Source organism: Anneissia japonica, unplaced genomic scaffold, assembly GCF_011630105.1.
Source record: "Anneissia japonica isolate Jap-2015-1 unplaced genomic scaffold, ASM1163010v1 scaffold1829_len478734_cov173, whole genome shotgun sequence".
In the NCBI taxonomy this organism is placed as follows: Eukaryota; Metazoa; Echinodermata; class Crinoidea; order Comatulida; family Comatulidae; genus Anneissia; species Anneissia japonica.
Window position 1 is genome coordinate 5,700 of NW_022717183.1, and position 9,982 is coordinate 15,681.

The 9,982-nt window shown below is 36.1% G+C and overlaps 1 protein-coding gene and 1 pseudogene across 1 annotated transcript in view; both read left to right on the forward strand.

Annotated features, from left to right (window-relative positions):
* LOC117110137 (elongation of very long chain fatty acids protein 4-like) overlaps nt 1-9,982 on the forward strand; it is a gene marked incomplete at its 5' end in the record, with an annotated part of 22,723 nt that overhangs the window by 5,088 nt on the left and 7,653 nt on the right. Inside the window, 1 exon segment of the mRNA XM_033252745.1 lies at nt 8,550-8,553.
* The window catches only part of LOC117110136, a 9,669-nt pseudogene continuing 2,358 nt past the window's right edge, over nt 2,672-9,982 (forward strand).

The following is a 9,982-nucleotide window of genomic DNA, read 5'->3' on the forward strand; positions in this document are numbered from 1 at the left end:
GGGGTGGGGGGGGGGGGGGGGGGGGGGGGGCCGACCCCGGTTTCCTTTTTGAAAGTAAAAAAAAAGAAAATAAATTATTGATCACCCAAAACGCCTCAGGGGTTACTTTTGGGCATCTAGAAAACGAAAATTTCCTGGAGGAATGCTCCCCTAGGGTAGTGTTGTCTCTCAATTGTACACCCATTCCCTACCCTCCCCCTTGCAGACATCTCTGGATCAGCCCCTGATTATGACATATATTCCAAAACATTCCATCACTGCTGTGATTTTGTGTTGAATTAAGCTCTGTCCATACTATCAAATTTTATCTGACAAATAAATGTCATATATTCATATTTGGGTGTATGGCATCATCATGCCCATATATGGGAGCATCACACAAATTTGTCACATGAAATTTGATAGTGTGGACAGCTTCATGCTGTATCTATTTATAGAAATACCATATATGGGAGCATCACACAAATTTGTCACATGGAATTTGATAGTGTGGACAGCTTCATGCTGTATCTATTTATAGAAATACCATATATGGGAGCATCACACAAATTTGTCACATGGAATTTGATAGTGTGGACAGGGCTTCATGCTGTATCTATTTATAGAAATACCATATATGGGAGGATCACACAAATTTGTCACATGAAATTTGATAGTGTGGACAGGGCTTCATGTTGTATCTATTTATAGAAATACCATATATGGGAGCATCACACAAATTTGTCACATGAAATTTGATAGTGTGGACAGGGCTTCATGCTGTATCTATTTATAGAAATACCATATATGGGTGCATCACACAAATTTGTCACATGAAATTTGATAGTGCTGAGAGATTCATGCTGTATCTGTTAATAGAAATATAATGTATGTTTGATATTGTTGTATGAGCTGCATGAACATATCAACCAAATAATGTAGCCATAGAATTTACAGTTTATGCTGCACTCATTTCAGAATCCAAAGAAAGCAATAATAGAAGTTTAGTGCTTCAATTAAAAAACAGTACTGGAAGTGATATTAAAAATAAATATGAATATGATTTAGACATAATATCTTTCTGTTAAATACTTGATTTACAAATATATGATTCAAAAGAGAACAATATTTAAATATTAACATTTTATTGCTGCGAAAAAGATAAGAAAAGTTTAAGTTTTAAGTTTATTTTTATTTTGTATTATCTTTTGATTTCTGGTTTAAGGTGCAGTTATTTGTTGTCTGAGAAATAAAATTTGATAAATTTTAAATACAATTTGATAATTTTAAATTAAATTTTTGTCATTGTCCTTATTATTTTTGTCATTTCCTGCTTTATTGGTTGGAATACGCTCGATGGTGTTCTGTTACGCCCAGGTTTCCCCGGGGCCAATAATAATAAGTATCAATGTATCAAAGTATATTTTATTTCACGAAACAAAACAGATTATATACATATAAACACAATAAATTTTAAATAAAAATAGACTAAATAAAAACCACTGTAAGCAAGCTTCAATTGTGGGGTCCTATATTAATAATAACTTTATTGTTTCTCTTGTGCAACAGAGGCACAATCGCTAAAGAGATGTGCAACGACAATTCACAATATAAGATAATAACATATGTACATTTGTCTTGCTATAGACATTTCTTACTTAACTAATATACTGTCTAATAATTACATTATCAGTATTTTGAATTTGTTACTTAACTAATAACGAGAAAAAAAATATAATACCCATCCCAAGAAATGAAACGCACGCCACCGCGCTTGACACCGTTCACGCCATTGCCAGGAATTCCTGACGATGCGTGACCAATGCCGAAACTCGACGGTGCGCATTTCATCTACCGGAGAATACATTACTTTTTTTCTGAATAAACTGAAAAGAAACATAAATGAAACTTAAAAAAAGAAAGAAACTGCTGGCCTATGTACTTGGCCTGTGATGGTTGTATGTTTGTTTTGTCATTATTTGATTAAGTATATCTTCAATAAATTGCAATAGACTCAACTGACTTACCATATTTAGAGTATTCGAATAAACGCTCCGCTTTCAATAAACTCCCCTCGAGGGTCTCATTTTGAATAGACCCCTCCCTCGAATAATCGCCACGGCCCGGGGCGTTTATTATTTCCTAGAATAAACTCCCATCCTCTAAATGGCTAAATCTACTGGAAGCACAGCAACATCATTCTCAATACATTATATGAATGTTTTACTCCAGTAGAATTGCATTTTTTTTCTAATCTGGTGATTATTTTCTTTATGGTCACACAATAACATATTTTGACAGTAATTATATGTTGTAGTTCTACATTTAAAGTGAAATTAATGGGCGTTTTAATATATACGTGACCATTTTACACAAAAAAGAGAATAATATAAACGCCTTCTTCGAATAAACGCCTCTAATAAGCACCCAAAAAAAACCCCACTTCTCAACAAAATAAATGTATTTAATATATTCAAAGATAGCAGTCATTTCTAATATAATACAATAATACAGTTTGGTGAATTGAATACTTCTAATATAAGTGCGAATTTCAACATAATAAGGAGGATCAGACAAGATTGCTCAAGCATGCTGTGCAGACACTGAAGCCTACCCCTGAACATTCATGGGAGATTATGTCGTACTACCGGTAGCAAGTATCGGAGCACCTTTTTCCTGATTATCTGGAAGTGTTTTGTTATTCAATCGATCAACCTATTGGTTTAAAAAGTTACTTGAGGATAAAACAGGGCTAATTAAGCCAATTCACCATTTGGCATCAGTCTCATTCATAAATACGGTAAATTAATTCAATTATTTATATATTCTGTTTCACTCCTAAATTATGTGAAGATTAGGAATTTACTTACCATTAGATTCACCTACTATAAGCTAACCAGTGTTTATCATCGTAATTATAGATAAGCAGCCGGGAAGGCTGCTTATATTCCCTTGTATAAACAGTAGGAATTAAGTTTTCGCAGCGTCTGCTTGCCGGATGTTTTTGCTAATATAAACTCGCCCCTAGAAATGTAGTCACAACCTTAGTGAGTGAAATTGTGCCTAGATAGTATAGGTGCCTATTTTTTTGTATTGTAAATATAACTACAATATGCATCAACAAGAGAAGTAGGCCTATGAGAAGTGTGTGTAGGAGTGTCATCATTTCGTTCTGTATCGTCCGGGATCATTAATCCATTCCTGATCTGCTTTTAAAACTTTTGTAATAACAAGAAGCCATGAACAGATTCGTATTCCTTTGAACTTATTCAAGTCTCTAAATTTTCTTCATTCAGGTATTTAAGTAGGCATGTGTTTCCGCTCCCCCCCCCCACCCTGGATACGCACTTCTTTGCTGTTTCACTCATGGCACTCATACACTTGCTTTACGGGAAGAAATACATGAAATACTTTTTGAAAACATTTCTAAAGCAACTAAAATGTCGGCACGCACCGTTTGTTCAACTACATTGTCCACATAACATGTACGGTAATGATCATATTTCATGAGTACCTTTTTAGATTTACTTCACTGTAAGAAGGTCGACAATTGTTCTATATATTATCTTTTACGTTTCAATGACCACGACTAGTAAAGAACAGAAGGTGCTATACCTGAATATCAGAAAACAGTATTCATACCGTTTTCGTATGAACCCGCGTTTCAATGTAATTGGACGGGGTGGCGTGTCCATGGGATGCGCCTGCACGGGAGCGCACGCCCCCACCCCTTTAGTCGCCCTACATTGAAGATGTTCAAAACAAAACAAAAAAACAAAAAAACAAAAAAAAAAATACGATGAAGTATAAAAAGTATCTCACACCATCTTATTTTTCGAGCTAACGCCCTCTCACTCAATCATTGAGACACCCACTTTTCAATTCTCATTGATACGCCACTGGTTGGGTGAAACTTACATATTCTACACAAGGTATAAAAAGGAATATTTATACTAATTATGGCCTGCGGGCAATACGATAACTGATGATGGATAGAAGCACTGCCGAAACATGTCTTGTTGGGCCGTTAAGGCCAAAATTTCATGGAATTAAATATAGGCTTTGCCATTGATGAATGATGAAAAAAAGAGAAAAGGAATATTTAGGCTTACAGACCACTGAAATGCGAGGATTACACGTAATACATTCATCGTGGATAACAACAAAACCTTGAATGAGACCAGATTTAATGACGATGTCATCAATACAAAGAGATATATAGATCGTAGCTTTAGTCGGAATTTAGGATGGAAACAATAAATTCAGTCTTATAAGGCGATCATGTTTCTGAATTTTGCTGATTAATCATTTTTTAAATGTCAATGATAAACTTTTGAATATTTTCAATTGTTGAAGTAGGATTTGATTGTTTAACTGGAGCGAATTATTTGAATTTCTTCCGCAAATGAAAACGTAACTTCTAAGATTGCAAAACAAAAACTGCAACAGCTGAAATTTAAGGACAACGCATGTGGACCAAGCACTTCTTTGCTGTTTCACTCATGGCACTCATACACTTGCTTTACGGGAAGAAATACATGAATCCAGCCATGGAGGAATTAGTCTAAATTAGTTCCTCCATGATCCAACTTAGAAGAACATCAGTAAATGCCAAGCTGAAAAATGAGAATGTGAATAATAGAATGGATGATAGTATTTGCAGATGAGTCTGACTGAACGAAAGCGACCGCTTCACCGATATAAAAAAAAGAAGAAAAAATGTCATTATGATTGTCATTCAGTATACACGAGGTTTGTTTGTAAGCAGGTTAGATAAGATTTATGAAGATTTATTTCAGTTAGGTTTCGAGGCCACGCATCTTTCATCATTTAGAAACAAAAAAATAATTTTATATGGGATGGTACCGTAGTTATCATCACATTTATGTTTCTGAAGTGGTTTTCTTAATAATTTTTATAAGAATCAGGAATCTTCAGTAATGATTCAGTAATGAGTTCATTTTTTATACCAACAAACTGGAAGGATTTCAAATTTGTAAGAAAGTTAGATGAAGATTGAAGAGTTAACCATCACATTTTATGTGACAAAATATGATATGCCCATATTTTTGGTTGTAATGTGACATCACACAAATTTGTCACACAAAATTTTATGGTGTGGAGAGAGCTTAAAGGATTCACTTGTGTGCCTTTACTCCAATCCCTGGTATATCAGTTGCAGGAAGTGAGTGTGGAATGGGGCAGCCTACTCACTCACCAGGCAGGCGCCTATCCAGGTCTCTTATACACATCTAGATGTGTATAAGAGACAGGTGTGTAGGAGTGTCATCATTATTATTAATTATTATTAATTATTATTAATTATTATTATTATTATTATTATTATTATTAACTATTATTAATTATTATTAATTATTATTTATTAATTATTATTTATTAATTATTATTAATTATTATTAATTATTATTAATTATTATTAATTATTATTAATTATTATTAATAATAATAATAATAATAATGTTGGTAGTTGTTGTTGGTAGTTGGTAGTTGTTGTTGGTAGTTGGTTGTTGTTGTTGTTAGTTGGTTGTTGTTAGTTGGTAGTTGGTTGTTGTTGTTGTTAGTTGGTAGCTGGTTGTTGTTGTTGTTAGTTGGTAGTTGGTTGTTGTTGTTGTTAGTTGGTAGTTGGTTGTTGTTACTTGGTAGTTGGTTGTTGTTGTTGTTAGTTGGTAGTTGGTTGTTGTTGTTGTTAGTTGGTAGTTGGTTGTTGTTGTTGTTAGTTGGTAGTTGGTTTAGTTGGTAGTTGGTTGTTGTTGTTAGTTGGTAGTTGGTTGTTGTTGTTATTAGTTGGTAGTTGGTTGTTGTTAGTTGGTAGTTGGTTGTTGTTAGTTGTTAGTTGGTAGTTGGTTGTTGTTACTTGGTAGTTGGTTGTTGTTGTTGTTAGTTGGTAGTTGGTTGTTGTTGTTGTTAGTTGGTAGTTGGTTGTTGTTGTTGTTAGTTGGTAGTTGGTTGTTGTTGTTAGTTGGTAGTTGGTTGTTGTTGTTATTAGTTGGTAGTTGGTTGTTGTTAGTTGGTAGTTGGTTGTTGTTAGTTGTTAGTTGGTAGTTGCTGCTGCTGCTGTTGCTGTTGTTGTTGTTGTTGTTATTGTTATTATTATTATTATTATTATATTGTAATGATGTTGTTTGTACTGTTCTTTAATTTTATTAAAGAGGGCCCCTGAATATAAGTTAACCTACTGGGCTAAACTAGAAGGGTTACCCTCTTTAAAGATGGTTGAAATAAAAAATTTAAAAAATTATTTTTTAAATTTTTACCCACTCCCAAGACCCCTGTTACGCGCCTGGTTTTAGCGCCAATATGTGCCCTTGTGCGGACAGGGGATGTACTCCCCTCTGAAGCTGGAAACCTTGTTTTTGCAAAATAAATTGATGCAATTTGCTATTATAGGCCTAATCAATAAATTCCTCATCAACCGATATAACCTTAAACATTCTTGGAATTGACATAACATTACTGATGTCGTACACACCCTTCAGTGTAAAATGTGGCTCTCTTTGCAAGCACATCTAACATCTAAGGAAGAAGAGCTTAGATTGGTACCAGGTAAAATAATTTTGTTATCAACATTAATACATTATGCTAATTTTCGTCTTTGTAAGCACATAATACTGTGCAAATTAGTTCTGTGACAATCTTTTGAAGTGTGTAAAGCTCCATTTTATCCCATACATAGTCAAAATATTGGGGGGGGGGATGATACAATGGACCATCCCACCCCTTGTCAAATATTGGGGATATATCCCCATCCCCCCGGGATCTACGCCTATGGGAGGGGCACGTACTCCCCCGTTTTGCCACTAAATTTTAAAGTTTCAATGCATAGGCCTATCAATATTATGCACTGAAATTAGCGCTACTCACTTACTATTCTGAAAATCCCCCTCCCCGTTTAAACAATTCTGGATCCGCCTCTGCTCAAGGAGAAGTGTTAGCACCCGGAATAGTGCACTTTAAACGAAAAACAGACTCAACGAAGTTCTCCAAAAGCTTAACTTTTGATCTTTTTATTATTTAACGTAATAAATCCTCGAATAAACGCCTCTCTTGATAAAATATTCGAGTGTACATACAGTATATACCCTGCGTGTAATTAACAAGGGTTTGTTCAAATGAATAAATAACACAATGAAGACACAAGCATATCTTTATAAAAGTCTATTTACGATTATATAGGGCCTTGGCCTACCGCAATTCGGGATACGTAAGATAGGTAACATGAATGGGCATGGAAAGCGCAACGCCAATATTTATTTAATAAGCGCAGCTAGCTCTCGAATAAGCGCCGCACTGAAGCCTCCAAAAATGTTGTAAGCGCCGCGGCGCTTATCCGAATATTTACGGGTGATAATATACTCGTTTCCTAAGAATAAGTAGTTCTTTCTATCTCATGTAGGCCTATCATTGTATCCATTTTGATTATTGATTTTGAAGGGGTTCTGACAAGGATTCAACATGGCGCTTTCATTATCAACCTACTATTATTACTACTATGATTACTACTATGGCCACTACGACGCTTTAGGAAGGATAAACAGATTCTACAACTGGATGATAGAGTCTGGAGGTGAGTAATAATCTCTTGTGGGGATTAGAGAACCTAGTTGTTTTTAGTTGTGAGGTGTTTGGAGGATTACACTCAGGAAAGTTGACCATAATAACCAAACTACACTTCATTATATTTGAACACAGTGGAACATTGTGAGTATGTGAACATCTGAAGTAAATCGGTCCAGTAGTTCTTGAGTTATGCGCCTGGAAGGACACACGCACACCCACACACACCCCCACCACCACCACACCGACGCGCGCTATTGCAATACCCTTGACTTCAGCTAATGCATCAATATGCTAAGCCTTATAATAGCTTATGCATAGAGCAACTTGTCTGTTTGTCACAGGGAGTTGTTATCACTATAACAAGTCCCTGGTTTGTCCAGAGCTGAGCGGTTTTAGGCCTACCTGTTGTGTTGAAGACCCCGGTTTGGTCACACCGGGTTTTGATGGGAGTCTGCTCGAATAACCATTGGGAGTTCGACGGGATAAGGAACATGTTTAAATCCTGGATTCACCAGTTTGATGGTTGAGATTCTTTTTTTTAATTCCTTGCCCTGAGTTCATATTCAATGTTGATTGGATGGAGCTGTAACTTAGTCGAAGATGCTTGCCTTCCAATCCCAGGGTCGTGGGTTCAAATCCTGCAATGCTGATGGATTGGAGCTGTGTAGCTTCCGGGTGGTTGCTTACCTTCTAATTCCATGTTAAGTCTAACCAGATTAAAATCCTAACGCCATTAGTTGTGGAAAACGTATTCTACATATACATTTAATGTACAATACCGTACTTCGTTTGATTCTGTTTCAGATGACAGGGTCGGAGATTGGTTTTTGATGGCAACACCTTGGCCTGCACTTGGCTGTTACGTAGTCTACGACTTATTTGTAGGTTTTGGGCCAATGTTCATGAAGGATAGAAAGCCATATAGTATAAGATCCATTATATTTTTATACAACGTTATGCTCGTGATTTTATCTATTTATATGTTTAAAGAGGTAAGTTTATTAGAATTAAGGATATAAAAATAATACATTTTTAAAATTTCTTTCCGAGGAGTATTTTACTCAAAATACTTACGCCTGTGTCAAAGGGATCGGTGTCCATGAATTTGGGTCCCTATCTGCAGGTGAACTCCGCGCTTTCCAGGCAGGACGAATTCCCCAGGGAAAAAAATGCTGGTACAAAAAGAGAGAGAGAGAGAGAGAGAGGGGGGGGGGGGGGGGGGGGGAGGGAGAGAGGGTGGTAATTGTTTTGCTTTGTTCTGGATAAGTTCCAATGGTACTGATGTACAATTTATTTCATGTATTTTTGTTTTATTGAGCAAAGGATACAGTAATTAAAAACAAAAAACAAAAAAAACAAAAACAAACAAAAACAAACCACACGCATCTGTGTGCATCACTACATGGCCACTGTCGGCCTACTCTCCTTTTTTTTACCTTTCTGTGTGTCAATCTTCTTATAATTATAGGCCTACCGACTTTTAGTTTGAATTCGCTCGTGTGAACGATCCGTAATATCTTGTTAAGCCCGTGTAACATGCATGCGTCCCATCCATGTAATATTTATCTGGTGAATTGGGTGTTAAAAAAACATCATACACAGATTCATCTTGCTTGTTAAAAAAAGGTAATTTGGGAGTAAAACAAGTTGAATTAAGCTGCATACACAGCGGACCGCTTTTCCGATGGGCTTAACGCCAGCGTCCTTATTCTTACACACTGATTTTATTTTCTGACCGGTTCGGTACGCCCTCCGATCCGAAAATTCGTATTCGGTATGATTACAGCTTTAGGCTAATTTTGGACCTATTAAACTTTTAATTTCTACAGTTCCTTATCACATCTATTATCAGTAACTACAGCTACAAGTGTCAGCCAGTGGATTATTCTACCTCTCCTCTTGCTATGCGGGTAAGTGATTTGCATAGAAATCGAAACTCTATGATGGGATTTGTTGGCCTCGAAATATTTTCAAGCCACCTGTATAGAGTAATCAAATAATTTTATACCTTAACCATCAATTAGTTCATTTTACCCATAAAGGGATGGAGGTGGTTAGCCATGACCAACCGACCCTGTTTTGAAGCCCCCCGCCCCCTTTGGATATTGTTGCTTGACGCTCCTGAGCGGTCCATGGCCATTGACACTGAGTTTGGGCAAGACATTTTTTTTAGCTTTATAAAATGAAACAGTCTCTTATTCCCCCGACGCAGATGGCGAGTGTTTGCTGGTGGTAATTTTCTTCTCCAAAGTGATTGAATTATTGGATACGGTTTTCTTCATTCTACGCAAGAAAAATAGTCAGGTCACGTTCTTACACGTTTATCATCATAGCTCAATGATTCCGGGCCAGTGGATCGGTGTTAAATACATTGCGGGGGGTCAAGGTAAGAAAAAGATATTATATACATAGGCCTATATATAAT